The 27,015-nt window shown below is 45.1% G+C and overlaps 1 protein-coding gene and 1 pseudogene across 1 annotated transcript in view; both read left to right on the top strand.

Annotated features, from left to right (window-relative positions):
• The first annotated feature begins 2,526 nt into the window (after nucleotides 1-2,526).
• LOC119374550 (sulfotransferase ssu-1) overlaps nucleotides 2,527-27,015 on the top strand; it is a 459,957-nt gene continuing 435,468 nt past the window's right edge. Inside the window, exon 1 of the mRNA XM_049410983.1 lies at nucleotides 2,527-2,662. The gene's annotated coding sequence lies outside the window, so the exon portion shown is untranslated. The remainder of the gene's footprint in view (nucleotides 2,663-27,015) is intronic.
• Nucleotides 16,227-17,468, top strand: LOC119373305 (sulfotransferase ssu-1-like; annotated as a pseudogene).

Raw genomic sequence — 27,015 nt, 5'->3', positions numbered from 1 at the left:
TTCTTAGCGAACCTCAGGCACTTTGGCCGTTTCTATCTACGTATCTATCTATCTATCTATCTATCTATCTATCTATCTATCTATCTATCTATCTATCTATCTATCTATCTATCTATCTATCTAGCCGCCTACGTCTTGGCGCTCTCCTGGTCGTCTCTATAACTTCTCATATACCAAAATTGGCATAGCAGGGGATCAGTGTATGACGAACACGATTCACTGGTCAAGACATGAATAACGCAAAATACCTGTCGCGTACGTCATGAAACCCTTTCTCTTAGTCACGTGGGGCACATACCCGTACACCAGAGTTCATGTTAAGGGGGTATGTGCCACAGCTGCTACAATCTCAACCAACACAGTAACCGCGAACACACGCATTGACACGCAAGGAAAGTGATAACAACAATAATTGTTAGGGTTTTATGTCCCAAAACGACGATATGATTATGTTAGACGCCGTAGCGAAGGACTCCGGAAATTTTGACCGTCGGGTATTCTTTAACATGTACCGAGATGGCACAGTACACGGGCATCTAGCATTCGCTTCCATCGAAATGCGACCGCCGCCGCCGGAATCGATCCCGGGACCTTCGGGTCAGCAGACGAGCACCGTAACCGCTACACCACCGCGGCGGACGCAAGAAAAGTGAGGAAGCTGAAGACAGAACACCCCTGGAAGACGCTCAACTACCATCCACTCGTCCACATGGTCCGCAACGTGGACCACGTGGATAACGCAAAAACCGGGGTCAATGCTTCCTACAATAAGCCTGCCGAGAGAACCAGGCCTCTCATCAATACCGGTGACTTCAACATTGATTTATCAAGACCTGGCAACGAAGTTTGGTCCTTATACTGCGTGAAGGACGGCTTGGATGTGGATAGTGCATCAAAAGACCTTGCTGCCACGTCCTCGACAGGAGGCATCATTGATCATTTTATCGTAAGAGGTATCCAGGATTTCCACCAGCTGCACTCTACCCCGCACTGCACTACACTTAGACTCCTCATAGCCGTGATCACGAACGGATCCGATTAACAAGTCCAGTCCAGCAGCTGGTGCTCACTGATCACGGTGATGACGACCTTGTTCAAGAACTGTCAAGAACCTCTTCCACACATGCACACGGGTTCGTGAAACGTGCCTGCGTTCTTCATCATAAGGGACAAATATAAGCACTACATATCAGCTTAGCGCTTCTGGTGTTGGTAATACCCACGTTGCCGTTGGCAGCGTTAACCAACTGTCAACAACTGGTTATATAACACATATGCGCCTATTCAACGTATATGTGTGCGTATAAAATTTATACAAATCTTTAGCGTCATTTTATAACGTATCGCTCAATAAAAAAAAAATTGCGCCACAGACGCCTTCCCGCCGCATGCTTCGCATAACATCGACTCCCACGGTACGTGGGATCGGCCGAATTTTTAAGCTCTGCTCGGTATACCACAAACAACTATTCCACTATTAGTAATACAACTTATAATATTATAATATGCTTTCCTCGCTTCGACAAGCACGAATACGTAAAATAGAAATACGAATGCGTAGGAATCAGTATACCGTTTAACTAGTCCAGGGGCTTGATTATGGACGAGTCCTTGGAACTGTGCAGTATCAAAATGTACCTTTTGTGTGCTATATTGAAATGCAGCAACCCCCCGAAAAAATAATAAGTGCTCGTAAGACAGTCAGCCGGGCAGCAATGAATACGCCAACATTTCTACAAGTGTTCTCTGGAACAGGCACTTGGCAGTTGATGCATTCCTAAGCCGAATGAACTCACTGGTTGACGTAGATGAATTCATTAAGAAAGAGAAGCGTCATGTCGAAGGAAACGTCGACACGAAGTGACTAGGTTTCTAAAGGGCAACAGAGGTTTCCGTTTGAACGGGGTCGTTACAGTTCGCACTCCATACGCGCGCCGGTAGGGCGCTTCCTATGCTACATTATTAAACGTAAAGATGAAAGTGACTTCCGAGATTCAGCACCCCCAACAATCAATGCAGCGCTGAAAATCACCGTACTCTTTAGGCTTCGCGTCGATTATAGTGCACATAAAGTAGTGTGCATGTGCATTTGCGAGTTCTGCCCTTATATACATATAAATTCTGCTGTCGTGTCAGGGAGAGCCTTCGAGTCCGTCAACATATTTGCAGCAGCATGTCCGCATGGTGCCGTGAACCACAACGGCGGGCAACAGATAATATAGATAGCAGATAAATTCATGACCACGCGAGAGTTCTTGAAATATGAGAGGCAGCTTTTTTGCCAATAATAATACCGATGTCGACGGCCGGGCTCTCGGAATGCTGGGGAGCGACGGAGTAGCGCGGTAAAAACGCCTTGGGCGCCTTCGCTAGTTTCATTGTTCGCTGCGTACAAAACGCTTGCGACACGCCCGTCGCTCACGCGCCCTTTGTATGCCGAACGGCGCATCCCCCCTACATAGAAAGCAGCGCGGCATTACACGCTGCCTCCCCTCTACGCGGCGTAGTGGATTTGGCCTTGGCGCCATCTTCACTTTCCGCACGCGTCACCTCTCCGTGGCGCTTCGCGAGCGAGGCAAGCGACGCAGTTGCGTGTTGTCCAAGGGGTGTTCTCGAAAGCGGGCTTCTACGGGAACCGTGCCAGTAGGTGCCGGAGAATAGGGTGAGTCGTTTTGCCTCGACCGTGGCACACGGGAGCCAATGCTGGCTGCTGAAAATGTTAGCTGAGTCCTAAAAAAGTGTGCGAGACAAGGATACGCCTTAAATGCTATATATATATATATATATACCGAATTCTTTGAACGTCATTCACGCTGGACCCGACGTATTATATGCAAGGAAGGGGCGACGAAACTTTCTTGAAAGCAGATTTACTTAACGTTTTCAGCTGGGGGACCAGCCTTCGTCAGAGTCTGACGAAGGCTGGTCCACCAGCTGAAAACGTTAAGTAAATCTGCTTTCAAGAAAGTTTCCTCGCCCCTTCCTTGCATATATATATATATATATATATATATATGTATATATATATATATATATATATATATATATATATATATATATATATATATAGTTGCAGCAAGGAAGTCACGTTGGCCCCGGTAGAATAAGAAACAAGAGAGAGTACGACGCACGTTGGTTTTTGAGGTATGTTTACTGACGTTTTCGGCTGGTGGACCAGCCTTTGTCAGGTTACTTTGACAATGGCTGGTCCACCAGCCGAAATTAATTAATTATAAATAAATTATTATTATTATTATTATTATTAGTAGTAGTAGTAGTAGTGGTAGTATAGTAGTAGTAGTAGTATCACTATTATTACGAATTCTTAAAAAAACCTGGTGGTAGAAGTAGTGTCGCTCAGCTGAGTTACATGAATAGCCGAATTTAGTTCGACATTTGAAATGCAGATCGAAATTAATACTTGAACAAGTGACAAATTTCCGTAATTCCTCTTGACAGCGGAGCTCTTATGCTTTTCGTTATGCCGTTACGCGTTCCCAGAAACTATCATCATCATGAAAGGTCTCTACTTTTCTAGCGCGTGCAACGCAATAACTTATCTTCTGTTTCGCTCCCCGAATATGTACACCCCGCACGCCCTCTCCCGATTTGTTCGGCGTGCGATGCAATAAGTCTGATGGGCGAGTGAGCGAGTACAGAGAGAGAAACAAAAACACAGAAAGAAAGAGAGAGAAATAAATATATAGAAAGAGAAAGAAAGGGAAGAAAGTGAAAAATAAAACAAGGAAAGGGTGGGAAAGAGAGAAAGAAATAGAAGAAGAGGGATAGAAAGAAAGAGAAAGAAAGAAAAATAAAGAGAAACAAAGAAGGCCGACCATGTCCGTTGTTCCTTCAGGGTTGGCATCACAAGTCAGAAAGCTGCCTTAATTTTTTTTGTGAATTACTTTCGCGATCACGGGATGGCGCTGCATGGGTGCGCGAACGCTTATACCATAAAGAACGTGTGGACATTCGGTTGTGTGCATACTAGGAGCTCCTGTGAAACAGTTGGGTATCTTATATTAGGCTTTCCCGCATTCGTTACGCAGCAGGATTGCTGGTTAAAGAGTATGAGTTCCTTGGATTTAAGTGCGTGACCATGGACTATTACCTTGTACAGCAGAGCTGTTATGGTCAAGGTTGGCCATGTGTCGTGGGTAGGACATTATCATCATCATGAACTGACCCCTGCCGATGGTTTAAAGGGGCCGCGGCACCCAATTTTCGACCATAATCTGTGTTATATGCGTTAATCCTTGTGCGTTCAGAGACAAGCTGGCGAAATTTTAGCGCATTTGGCCGAGCGCTTAACTTATAGTTGAATATTTCATAAACACGCGAGCGGCCTCAGAGTTTGGCAACACTGGCGCAGTCGCGAGCCGTGACGTTACAAGCTGCTTTTGTGCTAGCGTCTGCATTTCGGCGAACGATTTTGTTGCGTGGTCAGCTGCGCGTAAAATCGAGCTATTTCACCGTACTTTTAGTTTGGCATTGTAAGTGAACGATTTGCAGCGGCTGAAACCTTGGTAGAAGACGACGGCTCCACTGCATGCAGCGCATGACGTCACACACCCCATGGCAAAATGGAGGTCGCCGGTGGTGGGCAGGGTTTAGGTTTGTAGCTGGCAACTTCTAGGGCTTATTTTCCACTCAAATACTTTTGTACAGTGCATTTTTCATATAAGTATGGGCACAATAGACTCTACTTCTACGTTTTGGTTAAAACTGAAAATTGTTTCGTGACTGTGTCATGGCCCCTTGAATAAGAGAAGCGGAAACGTGCCCAGCAGCTCTCCTGTGACCCAGCATCGCGCGACTTAATGCAAGCCGCGTTTGCTTCGCTTTTTTTTTTTACTTTTTTTTCCAAGATAGTGTGTGTTTAGACGCGACCAGGCTAATCGAGCTCTGCTGATATTTATGGACCAAACGCAACTGGCCACCCCTGTAGAGACGTTTTATTTTCGGGTTTTAATTATTCTGACCAAGTCTCCATTTTTTTTTACTTTACTATCCAATCTTCTTTCCTCTTTCTCTCCTCCATCTTCCTCTCCTCTATATCTTCCTTCCTCCCGAAAGAGTAGGCAGGTGTCGTGCCCCTCTTGGTGACAGTTGTCAGCCTGCTGTCCCCCTCTTTCCTCTGTGTAGTTGTGTATGGACGTGTAATAATAATAATAATAATAATAATAATAATAATAATAATAATAATAATAATAATAATAATAATAACGAAAACGCTGGGAGGCAACAAATTTGGTCCTTTGATGTCGATGAGTCGTTCACTCAGCACTTCTAACTTCGGCAGCGGCTTTTATTGCCCTATTTGCATAATAATCGTGCTTCAGGGTGTTTCAACATCATTTTCTTTTTGGATTTTGGGCACGATTAAGACATTTCATAGGAGGCACTATTTTGGTCTGTTAATACAATTAAAATCTAACTGTCCTATAGCTACGAAGCATCGACAAGAATCTAAAAAAAAAAGGAACTTCAGGCCTGCGCGGACCACGCACAAAGCCATAGCGTTAGCCGGATGAGCGGCCTTCATAGAAACGGTCGTAAACCCTCTTGAGGCGACTGCTGCAAATTCAGTTGCGAGGTGCCAGCTACGTCATAGTCATTATTTGCGAAGTAGGCAAATGCCCAGTACGTGAGAATTCATCATTTTGCGAAGTAGGGGGGTACCCACTACGCGTCTGTAAGGCAATACACGTACCTACCTAGCTGCACATCTTGTTGGTGCAGTGGCTGATGATGATAAATAATTATGTCTGAACCATTTGCAGGTGAGAATCATTTAACCACCCACTCGTTACGCAATCCACATTGTGTCACGCCTTATGTGACTTTAATTTTCTGACACGCAATACATCTCTTAACGCGATGTTTCGCCCGACACGACCCCTGCATAGGGTTTATCTGCGAAGTGGTTTGAAGCACTGGTGTGGCTCAGTGGCAGAACATTCGTCTGCCACGCAGAGTGTTTGGGTTCGGTTCCCCCTAGAACCTGTTTCTTTTACAGCGAAAGCTGTTATGAGATGACAACAAGGGCCGTTTTTGGCGCCGTAGTTGTCCGCCGCCGTCGCCGCCGGTGTCCGTAACCTCTATCGCTCGAAATAAGAAAAAGTATGAAATAAGAAAAAAATTTCCAGGATTGAACGAGGTTCGAACCTGGGCCCTCTGCGTGGGAGCCCAGTGTTCTACCTCGGAGCCATGCCTGTGCTTGAAACTGCGTTGCAAAAAGACCCTATACAGGCTTCATGTCGGGAAGGAACCACATTAACACATGTATTGTAGCGTGGTAGAAGAGTAAAATAACAACCAAGCGTCACACAACGCGAATTTTGCAACCAAGCGTCACACAATGCGAATTGCGCAACGAGTAGGTTGTTGAACGCTACCAACCCATTACAAAGGGCTATCCCATAATTCTTAATCGTCATTAGCCACAGCATCAACAAAGTGCACACAATGCATTAAAGGTGTTTAGCGGGTACTACGATTCTCCGCAGAATGACTAAAAATGAAATAGTGGCTGCTTCCCTACTTCAAAAAACTATGATGATTTATAGCGTAGTGGGTTCCTCGCATGTGCACTTCTATAGGTTGCCAAGGAAGCTTATAATGCTCCCATGATGCATTTCCTCCGGATCTCAATAAAGTTCTCTCTCTTTCTCACGTTGACCTATCTTATATAGCGTGGTGGGAGAGTAAAATTACGACCGGGCGTCACACGATGTGGATTACGTAACTAGTGGGTTGTTTAAAGCTTCCAACCCATTACAAACGGCTCAGCCATAATTCTTCATCGTCATCAACCGTCGCATCAACAAACTGCACGTAATGTCTTACATATGGTAGCTCGTTTCTCCACAGAATGACCAATAATGTCGTGGTGGGTGCTTCCCAACATCACAAAAATTATGATTTGTGGCGTAGTGGGTACGTTGCTAGTTTACTTGTTTTAGTAGCCACAAAAGATTTTCCGCTCTTCCAGCTTTCGCTGTCACTGTGCTGCGCTTTCCGCGCAGGCCTGGCGTTTTTTTTTTGTCTGATTATGTGCGATAGCTGCCATGTGCAAGGACGCACAACTACGCCACCATGTACAGCTGTTGCTATGAGCTCATAGCAGCTTACACTGTACGAAAAATGCTACGTCAGTGCAACAGTCTGAGCTTTAATCGAGGCAAGAAAGCCAGGCAAGGAATGCTCGCGGCAGGAGCAGAAAGCGCCTGACGTTCTGCTACAGAGGCGACCGGATTTATCCAGCGCAGTCAGATAGCGCGACTTCGAAAAGCAAGAAGCTGCTGCAACTCGACCTTTCGTAATGGGAGCCCACAGCAACGAAGGCAGCCGCAACGGGCTCTCGGAAATGTGTTTCCGCCAAGCCGACTGATAACGTTGCCAAACGCGTACGACCAACATAAAGGCACACTGAAGAGAAAGAGAAAAATGAGCTAGAATGGAGGAGGCACCTTCAGGAATGAGCGTAGTTTTTTAACACGAAAATAATGGAATGCACTTCACGTACAGGGGGATTTAGATGACATAGTTATGGTGCGCTAGCAGCTGTTTCATTAATTCTACATTGTACCAAATGCGGTATGGTGTGACATGAGTTTATGACGAACAGGAATGACAGATCGTGCATTGTATATACCGAAACATACGTGTCATTAGCATGGCATATACCTGACTGTGCATGCATGCATGCATGACATGAATGCCTTCATCTTGGCTGAAGCCAAGCAATATGCTGTATGTAGCTCCTCTCTGACTGCTTCGCATTACATTGATTCCTACATTGCGTAAGATCTGTCTGATTTTGTTTTTTTCTTTTGGGAGAAAACGGGCTCAAGAACATGACGTTTTATTTGAGATATTTGCAAACAAAGACGAATTATTTCGTCCTCAATTTTGCTCGCTCCACAATCGGTGCTGAATCAGTCTCGTCACGGATTCAATTGCGCTCAATGAATCAGAAGGCATCCTGATACGACACCGCGTGGGCGAACGGCTGCTGCATGCCCACAGCACCAACATCTCACCAGGCAAGCAGGATTGCATTTCATCGACTTCAGTCAAACGGATCGCGAAATGATCACCCGTGCTCGCCTGGCAGCTGGGCCGCAGTCTTGACAGAAAGCGAAGCCTCGTCTTCGTAGACGGAAGGCTAGAGTCCGCTTGCGGAATGTTGTTTATGTGCCGGTGTATTTCATTTCGTCTTTTGTGTGCAGAGCTGTTTAATTGACCACCCTGTTGTCGTTAGTGTCACGCAGGTCACACGTTTGATACGCATAAGTTGAGCAGGCTGCATGCTTGGAACGCCAGCGCACACGTGGATGCCAGCGTCGCCTAAGGGTTAATTCGTCTGTCCAAGACAGTGAAAAGCCAGCGTCGGGAGTTAGACACGGATGGAAGAGAAGCGGAGGCGAAGAGCCGGAAGTTAGACGCACCGCGCTCGAAGCAGCAAACAGTAGAAAAATAATTAGAAAGGAGACCATAGAACAGAAAACAGATGATCGCAAAACAAATCAGATAATCACAAGCAAACAACAGAAAATGATAGAAAATATCACAACCACGCGAAAAGAACAGAAAAGGGCAGAAGAGAACAGATAAACCCAATAAAAAAATAAGAACAGAAAAGAGCTTATAAAGACAAAATAAACAAAAGGGAAACACAGGCGCATCGATGCTCCACAGTTCGTACAGCTTTCACTTGTGGATGAACGAACTTAGCTTTTTAAATGCGAAGCATTTCTTAACGAACTTCTGCGAGTTTGAGCGTATCTATCTATCTATCTATCTATCTATCTATCTATCTATCTATCTATCTATCTATCTATCTATCTATCTATCTATCTATCTATCTATCTATCTATCTATCTATCTATCTATCTATCTATCTATCTATCTATCTATCTATCTATCCGCCTACGACTTTGTGCTCTCCTGGCCGTTTCGTTAATCGGATGTATACCAAAATTGGTATGGAATAACATGACCGCATTACGAACATAAATGACAGGTCATAACATGAAAATAATGGCACGCATGTCATGAACAGCAACATTTACATTCCACGGCCTTGGGGCTCTTGCGGCCATTCCGTGAATTTCATATATACCAAAACTGGTATGACGTGACAAGAGTTCATGGCGAACATAATGGCAGGTCCTAACGTGCAAATCATGACACGCATGTCATGTGCGGCATGATTTACATGACATTTTCTCGGGGGGTTCGCGGGGTTTAAATGAATGGATATATACGAAAACTGGTATGACGAGACATTTCGACATGACGAACCTGACTGACACGTGGTAACATGAAAATCATGACACGCGTGTCATGCACGTCATGATTTACATGCCACGCTCATGACGCACTCGCGGCCGTTTCGCTAGGTTGATATACACAAAAATTGGTAGTGCGCGATGTGACTGTATGAAGAACCTGAATAACAGGTGGTAACATGAAAACCATGACATGCATGTCAGGTATATCATGATTTACATGCCACGCTCATGGTGCGTTCGCGGCCATTTCGCGGGCTTGATATACACTAAAATTGGTATTGCACGACGCGACTGTACGACGAACGTAAATTAGAGGTGGTAACATGAAAACCATGACATGCATGTCATGTATGTCATGATTTACATGCCACGCTCATGGTGCATTCGCGGCCGTTTCGATCTCTTCATATACACCAAAATTGGTATTGCGCAAGGTGACTGCATGACAAACATATATTACAGGTGGTAACTTGAAAATTATGATACTCATATCATTTACGGCATGGTTTACATGCCACGCTCATTGTCCGATCGCGGCCGTTTCGCTAGCTTGATATACACCAAAATTGGCATTGCGTGACGCGAATGTATGATGAACATAAATGACAGATGGTAACATGAAAACCACGACATGCATGTCATGTATGGCATGATTTACATGCCACGCTCATCGTGGACTCGCGGCCATTTCGCTCGTTTATATACACCAAAATTAGTATTGTGCGATGTGACTGTATGACGAACAAAAATGACAGGTCCTAACATGCGAATTATGTTATGCATGTCATGTACGGTATGATTTACATGACACTGTTATGGTGCGCTTCCAGCCGTTTAGATAACTGGATATACACCAATATTGGTATGGCATGACAGCAGTGCGTGATGAACATAAACAACCGGTCATGCAGTGTATATACAAAAATATACGTTTCATTGGCATGGTATATACCACATTGTGCATGTACGCGTGCATGGCAAACGTGCTATATATGGTGAACTAGATGCCACGTCATGAAGGATTTCATTTGGCTCAAAAATAAACAAAGCGATGGATGCAGCTCTTTGCTGGCTGCTTCGCATTACATCGATTCCCACAGTGCGTGGGATCTGCCGGATTTCTTTTAATAGCTATCTGCAAGCCGTAGTTTCTGTACGTTTGAGACCTCCGACATCACGAAAGACTGTTGCAAGAAATTCGAAGGGGCGTGAGCACCAATCAATCAGTTTTTCGCTATTTTCTCCCTTACAAAAAGTCTGTTCGCCGTAGGATTGGCACCGCTGTGGTATTAATAGGATTATCTACCGCAGAAGCTTAACTTTCGGTTTCTTTATAGTGTCCCTGTAGAAGGTATAACGCATTCCTTATACTGTGCAAGAAAATTGTGAGTAGCGGTGGCGTTGCAAACAAGTATGCGACCAAGAGATGGCGCTGCTAAATATATGTCCAGTTTTGAGGTGATGGAAGCTCACAGCAAAATAATGTTCGAAGGGAGGCTAAGGAATATGACAGAGAGTAGATTGGCAAAGAAGGTGTTCCGGTATTTGTATAGGAAGAGCGTTGACTTACAGTGGAGAAAAATAACTAGGACACTTGCCAGCAAGTATATGGCTGTCAGAGTAGGGGGTATGGCAACAAAGAGCGTTAAGCGAAAGTCAGAGAGGTGGAGAGGATGAATGGGATAGCAGCGATGGAAAAAAATCGGCTCCCAGTAACTACCGAAAATGCAAAAACGAAATAAGGAGGAAATAAGGAATATGGTAATTCAAGGGGAAGCGCTTTACGGTTTGGAGCGAGGTCGGGTTGCCTTAGAAGGCGTAATTATAAAGCGAGATTCAGTAAAGAAGAAAAATGCACGTGCTGCGGGGAAGATAAGGAAACGGCGGAGCATGTTCTGATAGAATCTGGAGATATCCACCCACGTGTACATTTGGGCACGAGCCTACATGAAGCTTCGGGTTTTAGGGACAACAATGGAAAGCTGAATACGTCCGTGACAGAAATAAGTAAGAGAGGGTTAGAGTAGTGGTGGCAGAAAAAGTAGACAGAAAGGACAAAAATATATAGTGGTAAAAATAAGGTAATTCTCCCTTAAGGGTAGAAGTAGAATGCTAGGCTCTAAATTTAAGCTTTTTCTCTGTGGTAAGATCGAATCATTCCAACTAGACAAGGCATTAGGCCAACTTAAAAAAAATGTGTTCTTTTCTTTTTGTGGTGCCAGGTGGTGCATATCACCGCCCCGTAATAGAGGGGACGCTCATAGCATTCATCCATCCATCCACCGCCCCATTATAAAGGGGACGCTCATAGCATCCATCCATCTAGGGTGCATCGACGCCAGCGCCACTGCTTACAGAGTGGAGACACTTTTTACCCACCCCGCGCTGCCGCTTCTTCCCGGCGATCATTTTTTTTCATTTTATTTACCCTAAAGGCCCGTTGGGCATTACATAGGTGGGGGGGGTGAGTAACTTGGTACAATGAACACAAAGATTGGATACACGAAAAAAGTATATAGCGGTTCGACAGTGTTATATTGGTTCGACAGTGTCAGGCGCAGTGCAGCGGCTAGCACAGGGACGGGGCTGTCAGCGCGTTGGTGTTTAAGTGATTGCATCGGTTCTTTCACCAAACGCTATGACGGGCTTTTGCAGCTCTATTATTGATGCCTTGATACACATGGCATGCATGTCATGAGCATTCATTTCGGTACCTGTCGTTCATGTTCGTCATACACGCATATAATTTGATGACCGTCTCATAATAGAAATTGATGTCCGTTTTATATTACAAATGCTATGAAACGATCTTTATGGCATCACGATGGCGTCTTGTTATGCATGATGTGACGTACGTGACAAGCATATTACGATATTCAGGTTATGAATTATAACTAATATTGGTGATGCATTAATGTCACATCACGACAACTTGGTTTACATCAAGGTGATTAAATTGCCGCGAGAACGCCTTGACCGCGTCCGTCACGTATATCATGACATACATGACAACATATACATCTCGCGATCTGCAATTTATGTCCGACTTACACATATATTGCCATGCCGAATGCGGTGTATATCAAGTGAATAAAACGAGTTTGAAACTCCAAGACCGTGTCATGTATGTAATGACGTACATGACATGCATGACATGATATTCACGTTATGACCTGTCACTTGTGTTCGTTATGCACCGTCGTCATGTCCTGCCATAACCAACGTAGTGAAACCTCTGCGAGAGCACCTGCACTGTGTCATGTAACTACATCACGACATACATGACATGCATGCATGGTTTTCATGTTATGACCTCTCATTTACATTTGTTACAGGATCATACCATGCCAATTTCTCGACATTTCAAGTTAATCAAACGGCCGCAAGATCGCGAAGACGTCGGCGGCCATACAGTTAGACAGATACACGCAAAATGATTTAGCATTTATTGATAGAAAGTCTTACATATTAGCTACCAAGAATTTATGCGCAAACACTACCGTCAAAAGGGACAAACTGAAGCCGATTTGGTTGGTTGGTAACAACTTTATTGATGGTCCGGCAGAGCTTTCGCCGACTGGGCTTTAGGTCTCCCACGTGGGGACGTCGAGGCCTTGCCTCACCGCCGCCTCGCGGGCCTGCTGGACAGCCCAAAGTTGGTCGCCGAGGCTGGGGCTGCGCAAGGCAGCGGCCCACCGCGGCGGAAGGGTTCCGGAGTTAGCACCTTCCGGATTTTTGTCACAGTCCCAGAGCATGTGATTTAATGTGGCGACCTCAGTGTGGCAGACCTTGCATATATTTGTCGGATTTGTGCGCATTTTAATGAAAGTGCACCACTGCATGAGGGTCAGTGCGAGCGAACGGGGACGTTTGAATCAAGATGGCGCCCACAAAAAGCTGCGTCTCTGCTTTGTAGTGGAGGAGGCGGACACATCGAGGCGCCCTACAACCATCCTATTCATAGTTAGTTTATATGCACTATACATTTTGAGCATAAATACTGAGTTGTTATTGCGGAGGCCGGTCCATTGCCGGCAGGGGCAGGGATCGGTTTTTCGCAGTGATTAACATTAGGCTATCGCTCTGCGCAAGGGCGGTATCGGTTGTCCAGGGGACTCGAAGCGAGTGCGAGACTGCACTCAGGCCACGCGACTTCCTGTGGTGGTTCTTTCGCTTCCACATTCGTTTTAGCATCGGCGCCGTTTAAGCCGAGCACTGGTCCGTGGCGCGTGAAAATAAATGATGATCGTCATGAACCGGCACTCGGCGCTCTCTTCATCCCCTTCTTCGTCTTCATCATGTTCCGCTTCGCTCGCAGGACGTGCGCCGATTTCTCCGGTGGCCTGAAATAACGCCGACCGACAGGTGAGAGGACGAGTACAGAGAGAGAGAGAGAAAGAGAGATACAGAAAACTAAAGAAAGAGACAGGAAGAAAGAGAAAAAGTTTCTTGGCGAGGCGGGATTCGAACCCACGATCCGAAGGCGAGCGTCCTAACCACTCTAGTATATGAGTATATAGGCAGGCTGGCAGAGAATAGCATATCGCTTGTATAGTGTAGTGTAGCAAGGGGATGGGAAAGGGACGTGAGGGGGAGGGGGAGAGATAAGCATAGAATAGGAAGAATGACAAAGAAATAAATATGCAGTAATAATAATAATAATAATAATAATAATAATAATAATAATAATAATAATAATAATAATAATATAATAATAATATCTGGTTATTACGTGCCAAAACCACTACATGATTACGAGGCGCGCCGCAGTGGAGGGCGCCGGGAATTTTAACTGTCCGCTGTTTTTTAACGTACACTGACACTGCACAATGCAGGGTCCTCTAGCATTTCGCTTCCATCCAAATGCGAACGGCAAGGATCGAACCCGCGACTTTCAAAGAACGAAATGCAGAGAGAGAATGAAAGAGAGTACCGAAGGAAGAGAGAGTGACAAAGAACGAGAGAAAGATGCAGAAAGGTAAAAAGAGCAAGAAAGAGAGAGAAAATATATATATATATATTCCGCACATCCCTGAGGCTTGGCACCACTAGTCTACAGCTGCCTTAACTCTTTTTTTTGTTATTGATATTATGCAAAGAAGATGTTGGCGCACAGATAGGCCTGCGGCTAGTCCTTAGCTCTTCAATGGATCTAGCATACATCCCAACAAGCAAGCATATAAGTAGGTACATGCAAAAAAATACAAGAACACACATACATAAAAACACGAACACACATATCTAACAACACCGTCATAACTTAAAAGAAGAGGTGCGAAATGCAATTAGTGATGTCTCTCATGTCTGTTCTCACGCTCCCGTGATAGAATGGCAGCTGTAGTCGTTTACAATGGTTGTCGTTCCGCTATGTTTGTTATTAAGAGCTTAATTGATAGCCATGATCATGTGGAAGCACTTGGAATAATAAGTTGTTACTGCACGCAGTCTTCGCCACGACGACGATAGTCTATAGTTCCCTTATAAAACATATTGCCCGGCTAAACGATCTTAAGAGTTTTTTTTTTTCAACTACTCGAGATCGCTAGAAAAAAAGAAGCAGTCTGGTTCAAACAATTTCAACTGCGTATATGGCTGTTTCCAACCCGTTCCTCCACATTCCTCCACATGAGGACTAAAATGGGTTGCAGCTCATAAGGAAGCTATTCGCCGACCCGAAGGGAAGTTTACTGCTATGTTCGAAAATCAAAATAGTCATTGGGCTAAACATTTATACAAACGCTTCTAAAATATTTGCTCCGACTTAACGCAACAAAAACATAACAAAAATACATAGACTTTTCGCCACCTATGCGGGGGGCATCCTCAACATAGACTGGCACCAACAAATCGGCTTGCAATAACAACCGCGGCCCCCTACCGGACATTTACAGGGGCATTAGTGACTAACAGTGGACTGGGCGACCTCCGCTCACTTGCTGCGTGCGTATACTAAGGACGCCACCCGCACAGGTGGCGAAACGTCTATGTAACTTTGTTATAATTTTGTTGCGTTACGTTGGAGTATATATTTTAGAATCACGCACTCACCCGGCTTTTGGAACATTTTTGTAGTATATATATGCTGTATCCTCCGTCAATCTGCCATGACGGGCCGTTGGGCGCACGCGTTTTAAAATCTGATATATTCCCGATTTTATTCAATTATAGCAATACTGTCTTTGTAAAAAGCGACCAGTCAGATGAACATTCTTGATTATGAAGTCATTGCGAACAGGGTTACATCTGTTTGAATTTCGTAGGAAATAAATATTATTATTAATAAATATATTAAATGTCTTGATAAGTTTATCGAAATATTCATTCCGCAAGTACTACCTGAAATTTTTGGCGCACCTAATTTTTCTTGCGCTATAATTTACTTTGATCTATAGCGAGTTATACTTATGAGGAGAAAATATTACTTCAATGGTGCGCTTCCATGAAGCCATGTGTCGCGAAATCCTCGGTGACGCTACATGCCGCAGAGTTGGACTCCATGGATGCGCACCATGGGACTAATCTTTGTCAGTTCAAAAATTAGTTTTTAGCATGTGATATCTGTCCATGTATAGTTGCTTCAATAAAATTCTCAGTGATAGTTTGCGCTGTGTTCGTGTTTGTCCTTGCTAGTTACCATCTTTTTCGCGCTCCACCACTTAAACATGACTTACTAACTCGCGTAGCAGTCCGTCCTCCGCCTAAAATAATCTTGCAGACGCACTCGTCGTTTAAACGTTTCTAAGCGCAACGATAGTGCAAGAGCACCATTGAATGCGAAGCATAACTTTTTTTCGTGGTGCCAGCATCCAGTTCGTTGTTAACGGAGTTCCATCAGGTAGCTTTTGCTCAATAGCCAAGAACCACATGTTTGTGGCGTACAGAAAATTAACTTATCTTTTCATTACTTTACTTTGATGGGCAGGTCAAGTTCCTCAAGAATGGAATGGAAGGTGCGATTCTATCAGCAGTACCAGGAAGTCGACGGTTTCTACATCAGCAGAGCTTTCCCGTGGAGTGCGTGCGCTCAGCTCTCCGCTACAAGGCGCAGCCGGGTGACCTATTCATCGTCAGCTACCCAAATGTGCACAACATGGATGCAACACATGGTCTATAATATCATAAACAATTACCTCCCCCGAAAAAACCAGCTGCTCAGCTGGATGGAATGCCTTTCCTCGAAGCACAGGGAGCCGAATCAGTCGACGACATGAGAAACCCGGTCCAATCAAGACCCACATGTCCTTTCGGTTCCAGCCTTATTCGAAAGACGCCAAGTATATTTACGTAGCGAGAAACCCGTACGACTGCTGCGTCTCCTACTTCTACCACACGAGAGACATGCCCGAATACAACTTTCAAGACGGCACCTTCGATAAGTTCTTCGAGATGTTCCTGAGGGCAAGGTCGACTTCGGTGACTACTTCGACCATTTGCTATCGTGGTATGAACATCGAGATGATCCGAACGTCCTGTTTGTTACCTACGAGCAGCTGAAGAAGGATGTGCGAGCGTGGGTCTTCAAAATTGCCGACTTCATCGGGGATGAGTACGGACAGAAGCTCCGGATGACAACGGTCGGTTAGAGAACGTGCTGACGAAACATTAGCTTGAAAAGTATGAGAGAATGTGTGAATGAGTCCATGCAAACCTCATTCGATGTACTACAGGCTGCGATCGGCAGGAACGTGCCAAAGTGGATCGCTCTGCTGAAGGAAGCCGTCGGAGCCGAAGCCTGTGAAAAGCCAATGTCCGGAGATTTCGTTCGCAAGGGCGTCGTAGGTGATTGGCGAAACCACTTTTCGGAAGACCAGGTCAAGCGGCTACAAAATAGATTGAGGAAAAGACGCGAGGATCTAATGTAATGCACTTGTGGGAGGACGTAGATATTCCGCACTAGAAGTTTTTCCTTGACTGTAGAGAATTTCTAGAAATTCGTACCGTTAAAAAGTCCCTAAACCACTCCGATTTCAAAGATGTGGGAATGGTTTCTTTCTCGCATTCACTACCCTTCCTACTCGCGATAGGTCTTCCTCGCCACGTATTTATTCATAAATCACGTCTGAAACGTAAGCACTAAGCTTTGAGCCTATCAGGATTTCGCGCCTTTCGGCTACACGGTGTTATCTCCGCTTGAAAAGTTTAAAAGACTCAAAAACGACGTGAAATCAGTCCTGCAGGCTGTGAGGCAAGAAGAACGGGTGGGCTACTGCATGGTAAAGCAGAGTAAGAGACAATTTACGACTGATATTTCCTCCCTATGAACCAATCAGGAGTATGTACCCTAGGGACGTCACTGAATCACCGTTCTGTCGTCACGAAATGCGCTAAAAAGGCGAGAAATGCCGAGAGGAATAACGCGTTCGTTTCTTTCTTTTTTTTGTATTTTCAAAGACTCTTTAGGGGTCCTTTAATGAAATGCGATTGAATCATGCATTCTATCCTTATCCTTAATTTAGTTCGTTGTAATTCGTTCTTCATTTGAAAGGCAATGCACATAGTATGTTCGAGCAACGACAGGACTTCGCCGTAATAAAGTGTGTTCTTGAACGTTCTTGTGGATGATTTCCTGAATAATTGGGTAGTTAATTGTCTGCAGAAAATTACTGCATTTTTTTCCTTCTAGGACTAAAGCGCGCGCACAAGTTCGCAAGTATTATATGCTGTGTATACTTGCAAGCGTGCTATCAGTTCCGAATGAAGAATGGGTATTGTGCATATCAATGTACTAAGCGAGGGCTTGCAAAATGTGTGGGCACATTGGTGCTTGAATTCTCTGTTCACGATATTTCAGAATGGTCAGGCGTTTGTGAATTGGCAAACGGGCTCATTGTACTTCCTTGTTGCGTCGTTCTTAAGCTTTGGCGCTATTCGTTGAAAATAGTTCCTGTTCAAATGAGCTTTTTCTGTCTCGTCGCCAGATGAGCATATCCATGTCATATTTCCACGCGCACACTCTTAATGTCGGCACTGATTTGCAACGGTGGAATAGCACTGAGCCACTCTACCAATTGCTTTCTATTAGGTAGAATCTCAGATCGGTATTAAAATTGGACGTTGCCTGTTAGAAATTGTCCAAATACCAATGCCTTTAACTGGTAAAATTTTCGTATCACTTCCCGTATTCAGAGCTGCAATTATTATGAAAACTGAGCAAAAGAATCGACAATCGCTACAGTATAAGCGAACTGAGTAATGTTTGAGGAATGCTACTGCCCTCATTAAATATTGTAAATTCAGGCCCTAAAAGTTATGGAATATTTAATCGTGCAGCTCTGCAGATAATGGTAACTTAACCAGCCCATCTGTAGCAGTTACATTTTTAGCTTTACATATAAGCAGATTCGTTATATCTTTGTCATCTCTAGCTGTATAAGTGGTGGCGTAGACTGCAGCCATCCTGGTCTCCAGCTGGAAACTTCTGACAGTGAAACCAAGTGGACAGCAGTAAGTGCTAATGAAAAATGCTTTCCTGGTCAAGCGCTCCACTCAATTTTAGCTATTTCGTTTCTTTCGGAGTCATTTATTCTCTCACTGCCTTGCGCTGTGGCGCTGAGCCGTGCTCCGTAAGGTATGAAGAAGATAGTTACACCTTTCTTGTCATAACCAGCACTAACCCTGCACATTCCTTTAGAACATCACAAAGCTCACGCATCATGGCACGTGCGTGTCAGAAGAGCAGGGCACGTAAGGCGATGAACTCGACCAGCAACGTCGTTGCGAGAAATCACGCGAGTTTGCGTCTTTGCATGTGTTTGATGCTGAAAATACCAACCATGAAAGGTCGAAAGAGGTAAGAAAAGCAATTTTCATTCAGTTGCGTACGAGCAGTAACGAGTGATGATTAGCGCCATAGAATGATAAGAAATCGGTACAGAAAACGCAAGTCCGTATGGAGTTAGCTTTGTCGGGCGACTTGGTAGTTTGTTGATGAATAAATTCATTGCGACACAGCTCGGCGTTGTTTTATAGTGAATGTTAACTGTGCCGCCCTTGCCGAGGATTTTTAAGCCTGTCATTGCTGGGAGTCAGCTATCGAGGGATTGTGATTGCGCCTGTTCTCTGGTGTGGTTTACAAGTGGTCGTCAATGACAGTGCTGCTTGTACGGCTCAAACGAAGCAAGATCGCGCACCCAGTTTCTGAACCTGTACTGACAGCCAGTGACGTAATACATATTTCTGCTGCCGCTCTACATTTTAAATATACGGTCATCATCAGCCTGTCTACGCCCACTGCAGGCAAAGGCCTCTCCCATGTTCCGCCAATCAACTCGGTCCTGTGCTTTCTGCTGCCACGTTATACCTGCAAACTTCTTAATCTCATCTACCCACCTATTTTTTGTCTCCCCCCTCACGCGTTTGCCATCTCTTGGAATCCAGTCAGTTACCCTTAATGACCACGGTTATCCTGCCGACGTGCTACGTGGCCGGCCGATATCCATTTCTTCTTCTAATTTCAACTATGATATCCTTAACCCCCGTTTGTTCCCTGACCCACTCTGCTCTCTTCCTGTCTTAAGGTTACACCTATCATTTCCTTTCCAATCGCTCGCTGCGTCGTGCTCATTTAAGTTGAACCCTCTTGTAAGTCTCCATGTTTCTGCTCCGTAGGTAATACCGGTAAGATGCAGCTGTTATACCTTCCTCTTGAGAGATAGTGGTAGACTACCATTCATGATTTGATAGTGCTATGCCAAATGAGCCCCCTACCGATCCTTATTCTTCTAGTTATTTCACTCTCATGGTTCGGCTCCGCGGTTACTACCTGTCCTAAGTAGACGTACTCCTTTACAACTTCCAGCGTCTCGCACCTATCGCAAAGCGCTGTTCTCTGCCAAGATTGTTCCACCATTACTTTAGTTTTAGGCATATTAATTTTCAGACCTACTCTTCTACTTTCCGTATCCAGTTCAGTAATCATGAGCTGTAATTCGTCTCCCGCGTTACTCATCAATGCAATGTCATCAGCGAATCGCAGGTTACTGAGATACTCTCCATTAACTCTTATCCCTAATTCTTCCCAATCTAGGGCCCTGAAACCTCCTGTAAACACGCGGTGAATAGCATTGGAGAGATCGTGTCTCCCTGTCGTACGCCCTTCTTTATTGGGATTCTGTCGCTTTCTTTATGAAGGACTATAGTGGCTGTCGATGCGCTGTAGATGTGTTCGCTGGTGAGGATCAGGTAACATCAGACCTGTTGAAAGACGGTGGAGAGATTATGTTAGAGAAACTGGCCACCCTGTATACGAAGTGTCTCTCGACAGGGAGGATACCAGAATCTTGGAAGAATGCCAACATCATCTTGATCCATAAGAAAGGGGACGTCCAAGGACCTGAAAAATTACAGGCCCATCAGCTTACTGTCCGTTGTCTACAAGCTATTCACAAAAGTCATTGCTAACAGAATTAATACGACATTACAGTTAATCAACCAAGGGACCAGGCAGGATTCGTACAGGCTTCTCAACAATAGACCATATTCATACTATCAATCAGGTGATAGAGAAATGCGCGGAATACAACCAACCCCTATACATAGCCTTCATAGATTACGAGAAGGCATTTGATTCGGTGGAGACATCAGCAGTCATGCAAGCACTGCGGAATCAGGGTATCGACGAAGCCTATATAAACAAATATACGGTACCGACACCCATATTCTAGAACGTTCCTTTATACAACGCTTCACCTTGATTGAGAAAGTCTATGGGAGCGCCGTGTCTAAGCAGAACAAGTTACTGCACATCAGCGATAACCTGCAGCGATTCTTGAGAAGCGCGGCGTCATTTTCAGTCGAGCAGCGGCGCTGTGCTCAGCTCAGTGAAGTGAAGGACGAACTTCGAGTCGAGGCTTGTTTGAGACTACGGGGGTTAGCCATCCCCGGACATGCTGATGGAGCTGCTGGTTATGGCTGGTGGTTGCACCCGATCAGTAGTGCCATGGCGCGATGCATACATTGCTCACGCGCAATGCAGACTTCCAGACTCCGTGTGTGCATTACACCACAAACCATGAGAGCGTCTGCTAGCTGACGCAGCTGGTTCGTCGTAGCCATGGTAGCAACGCCGTCAAAAAGAGTCGTGGCGAGGCACTGTCTGAAGGCCACCATGAGACGAGATTTCCGATATGTCTCTATAAGAAGTGCGCTCTCATTGGAAACGGCCTTTGATGTCATCGGGAAAGCGAAATGCGAAAGGGAACGTTTCTTGTCGCCGTCTTTTTTAGTTTTGAACTTTGAAGACTAATACCATCAGATTTCGTGCACCAATTTTCACAATTCTTTTTGCGCTCGTCTCGGCATTTACTGCTGCACGCATTCCAGCGCTAAATAAGGCAGTCGTAAAAACGTTGCAGTGCCTCTTTAAGCAGTGTTTTCTCGGCACGCGCCTCGTATCTCGACTGACGAGTGCGTTTTCTTGATAATCGTCGAGTGGCACGAGATGGTTCGACGCTGGCGTACGCACACATTTGTTTTTTGTAATTTTGGGGTAGGGGGGAGGGTCATCGACGCGACAATCGTTCATGCAAAATGAGATACAGGCTTTCAGCTGTGAGATGCTATTGTTCAAGTGCCGGCTACGCACAGGCGGTTGTCCGAGCTGCAACGTTGCCCCTCCATCCTGTGGTGCTTCAAGGAAAATACCCGTGCCTTACCCATGTTCTTTCTATTATCTAACGTATAGTCTTCAAACTTGCAATCATGTGTCTCAAAGTGCACAAAGTAAGCGGTTGCACGTGTGAGCGTATACACACATACGTGATTTTCTTGTTTTTTTGTATACTTTCAGTTGCATATGTTAGTTGTAAAATTGTATTTCATATTTGATTCATATATCAGTGTTTAAGATTCCAGTTTCAGTTCATTTCAATTTGTCGCATTTGTTTGCTGTAGTATAGGTTTTTGTATTTCGACTTTGAAAAATTGCCGTATTTGCTTTTTGTCCGTTGTTTCAAATTTGCATTTGTATACAACGATACGCCCACCTGCAATGGTGTCGACATGAGACTGGCAGTATTGTAAATAAAACATAAATAAATAAATAAATAAATAAATAAATAAATAAATAAATACATAAATAAATAATAAATATCCAGCACTTGCCAGCACTTGCATTGTTGACATCAATCTCATTCCTTCGCTGCTTGCGGGTGCTTCATGAAACATCGAAGCATGCTTTACTTTCTCACCTTTTCGTCCCCCCCCCCCTGACATTTAGCTTACCGCGATTCAGTGAAACGTAGCACTTCGGCTGCTTCAAAACGCTTTTGTTTTACATGCTTCTACGTTCACATTGTTCTTCGATATTGTGGGTCTGGATCGATCTTTTTGCCTGTGTGAGGACGAACGTAACGCAGGAGCGTCGAGAACAGCTGTCATATATATTAACCGAAGAGCGTTAAAGAACTCGTTTCGCAGTAATTCCAGTGTCGGTGTCGGCGTCGTTGGTTGTAAACGAAAAATCATCATCTTGTACGTGACTACGTCCAAATAACATAAACCAATATATGAACGTGCAAATAACATAAATAATAAAAGTCTTCGGGTTCGAGTGAGAATCGAACCCAGGCTGTCTGCGCGGCAGCCAAATGTTCTACCTCAGAGGCACGCTATTTCTTGAAAATGTTTCGAAAAAAAAACACTATACGAATGTGATGTAGGGGAAAGAGTCTGCTTAATGTGTGTAATATTGTGTGGAAGAAGCGTAGAATGGCGCCAGGCGTCAAAACATGTGAATTGCGCAACGAGTGGGTGTCTCACAGGCTCACCCATTACATTGCGCTCAGGCCTATTTCATCATCAGCATCATCAGCAGAAGCATCAACAAAGTGAACGCCTGCGTAGGTTCGCGTGTTCCCTTACGGACGCGCAGTGGGCCCTTCGCTGATTCGCAAAAGGAATAATCATGGCATAGTGGGCACTTGACAGCTGCACTTGCAGTAGGCATTCTTGGATACTTCGAAACGGCCAATCTTACACGCACAGTCGTTCGTTTCCTACGGCACGGCTGAGGCATGAACCGAGATCCGAAGCTAGGCTAGCAATTGAGAAGGCGATTCTCAGGCCAATTGAGAAGGCTCTATGCTTGAAGGCGAAAATCAAACGTGCTCCATGTTTAGCCCCACCAAGCTACGTCGGCTATACGAAAACGTTTTAACATGGTATCGTTAAAAGGCACGTGTCGCGAAAATTCCGGTGTCTGCGTCGGTGGCGTTGTCCGTCAGCGAAAAAATCATTATGAATGCAAGTATTATAAATCAGGTGGTCAAGCCAGAATGAAACCCAGGCATTCTTAGTGGCAGTCGCGTGTTCACCACAAAGCCACACCAGTGCTTGAAGTTGCTTCGGAAAAAGAAGCGCATAAAGGCGTCATGTAGAGCGAAGAGTAGGTTTAACAGACGCAGGACTTCGTAGCAGATGCGTAAAATTGCACCGGGCGCCACACTATGTGAATCCTGCAACGAGTGGTTGGTTTAACGGCATACCCGTCACAACGCACTCACATATAAGACTTGTTAGTAAATATGTGATTAACTGTGAGCCATTTTCTCCTTTTTCACTTTTTCGTCTCAGTTAATGTACTGATACTTGCCTGGTATAGCACTCTCCACCTCGCCTTTCTGAACCTCGCCTGGTACAGCACTGACTCCGGGATCGGCACAACCTTGACCACGCGTTGGTATTGCGTGACGACCTCGTCCCTTGACTTCATCATATGTTACGTATTAGTAATGTCATGATACTGTCACAATGGCGTCACAAATATTTACGATGTGCGATGTTACTATGACGTCATCAAGCCTCAATATCTTATCACTTGACTTGCTGCATCATTTGTGTTCACGCTGCCACCGACGGTCACTTTTATCGTTCGGTGATAAGTCTAAGGCTCTCGGCTTAAGGTATAACTCTTCGCTTGAAACACAGCCATTCTTTTTCTACCAGTTTGCCGAAGCGCGTATAAACTAACTGTTGTTTATACTAATTTATGTTAGCTAAATTGCTCCAGTTTCACTTTATGACATACCTTAATGACCACACTACTATACAACCCTTAGCTTAACCAATATCATTCTAATTATGTATTTTTAGGGGCGGAGCTCCTTTGGCTCTGGGTCTGTCCCTCCTCGTAGGTAGCCACCTCTAGTTCTTGGAGTGTTCACTAGATAGCGCTGTCGTAGCCACCTCTAGTTCTCAGAAAGATCCCTAGATGGCGCGGAGGCGCTCGCTGCGTTGCAGATGCTTGCTCTAGTCCCTCCCCCTTTCTCGCCTCGCGAGGCCGACGCAGGCAGCGCCTGCTAGCGAGTTTCTTGATTGAAAAAACCGACTGCTCGCGCTGCACAACCGTTCACTGACCACCCTGTATATATAGGCACTGGATTTTGACCTCCAAAGTAGTGCCTGTGTGAGATTTCTCATGCGCGTGATTAAACAATAAAAATTCACAGCGTGCATGTAAAATTAAAGTGAGCTGCAAGTCGCCATCACTCTCATCAAGCCTTTAGTATAAACGCGCCCGATCTGACGTCCTTGATGATGTACTGGGCAGAATTCACGGAAGATTCACACATGGCGCGTGTCATTGGTGGAAGTCAATCGTTCGATTTAGTGCGGCGACGTACGCTAGGGAGACCGTTGTAATGAAGGGACCACGTAAACCAACAGTACAATAAAAGTTTGATGTTTATTATATACACGTTGTTTCTCACGTGTTTACTTGATCATATACTGGGCGAATTACTCGGAGTATTCACGGTTTACCGATGATTTCCTCCGGAGCTTCGCCCCACTCATCATCATTCACCCCGCACATATGCTGTGGATTTTTATATTTTATCCCGTTTTACAGACAACTCGCACCGGCGCTTGATAGGTTGGTTTGGAAGATAGCAAAGAGTGGCCGGTCCGTACTCATATCACTAAAAATGTTCCGTTATTTGCTTTTGTATGTGCAGATCCAGCCCCTAAAACATGGACCAAAGCCTGGAACAGTCTCACTATCATGAAGTCGATGGCATGTACCTCAGCAACGGTTATTGTGAGGAATGCCTTCATTCGGCACTTCGTTACAAGGCACAACCGGGCGCCCTCTTCATCGCCACTTACCCGAAGTGTGGAACAACATGGATGCAGGATATTGTCTACATCACTGTCACAAATTAGCACGTAAGAAAGCGCGCGCGAGGCCGCTTTCAAACGGCTGCGAGACAGGCGGCGCGAGCCGATCGCCCAAGAAGCGCGAACGACGAAAAAACAAGCATTAAAAGACGCCGGCGCGCCGCATCCTCCTCACCAACTCGAGCCAGAAGCAGACAACGCGATCACACGCCCAGCAATGCCTGGAAACATCTAGAAGGAAAGGGTGACGCATCGCCGATCATGCCGCCGCGGTTCGAACATACGAGAAAGCTCTCGCCCTTTCTCCAGCCTTAGCTGTACTGCACGCCGAAGAACCCTCCCGACGCTTCTAGAAACCGGGGAAGAAGGCATAAAAGCGTGCAAACGACGAGGACAGTGGGGACAGTCAGTGGAGGAGTGAGTCAGTCGGCCCGGTGATGGTGAAGCTATGCTACATGTGGCTCCGTTAGCCAAAGAAGACATGATTATGATGGTGTGCGGTCAGTCGATCGTCGATCTGGAAGAATCCGATGACGACACCGTGTGAGCCGTGACAAGTCACGACGACGGTTGAGCTACGACGATCAACGCTGGAGCTGGCGTGAGTGTTTCCTTGAAGAGAAGCATTCGATTACCGTCCAAGTATTGCGGACTGGATACGCCATTATCTATTCAGGACTTCAACTGTCGTTGAATAGTTGTAATGCATGCGATTGCATTCGTAGCGTGTGATCTGTTTGTTTAGCGCCCGTTGTGTAAACACCATCTCAATTATATTGTGAAATTGTAACTGGTACCAGCCGAGTGTGCATGTGTTTGTATTATTTGTATTGCCTTAACTGAGAATATATTTCGTTTTCGTTTGTGTTGTCGACATCCCCATTAACGGATGCCACGATGATTAACGATTGCCATCCCCATTAACGGGACAAGTGACATTACGCCCACCTCCAAGAGACCAGCTGCTCAGCTGGATAGAGATGCCTTTCCTCGAAGGGCAAGGAGCCGAATCGATCGATGAGATGAAGAAACCGCGCCCAATAGAAAGTCACTTGCCCTTTCGGCTCGAAACATTTTCGAAGGAGGCCAAGTATATGTACATGGCGAGAAACCCGTACAACTGCTGCGTGTTTTTCTTTTACCACAACAGGGGCATGCCTGAGTACAAATTCTAAAACGGAACATTCAGTGAATTCGTTGACATATTGGCAAGGCAAGGTTGACTATAGCGACTACTTCAACCAACTGTTTACCTAGTATGAACATCGGAATGATTAGAGAGTCTTGTTCGTGACATACGAGCAGCTGAAAGAGGACACCAGAGCTCGGGTACTGCAGACTTGTGTCTTCATTTGGAGAGGAGTATGAAGGGAGTTTGCAGAGTGACAAGAGTAGGTTAGAGACCCTACTAAAGAATATAAGTTTCGGATATATTGAGGACATTGTCAACGAATCAACAAAACAGTGTGCAAGAACTTCGAAGCGAAACTAGGTGGGAAAATACTGTGGTGGTTGTGGCCGTTGCAGGGGCCTAATACCTCCTTCAGTGGCCTTCATTGGAGGGGGGGGGGGCGCGTAAAGGCCAATATATATATATATA

Source organism: Rhipicephalus sanguineus, chromosome 11, assembly GCF_013339695.2.
Source record: "Rhipicephalus sanguineus isolate Rsan-2018 chromosome 11, BIME_Rsan_1.4, whole genome shotgun sequence".
Taxonomy (NCBI): Eukaryota; Metazoa; Arthropoda; class Arachnida; order Ixodida; family Ixodidae; genus Rhipicephalus; species Rhipicephalus sanguineus.
This window is presented reverse-complemented; position numbering and strand designations above follow the sequence as displayed.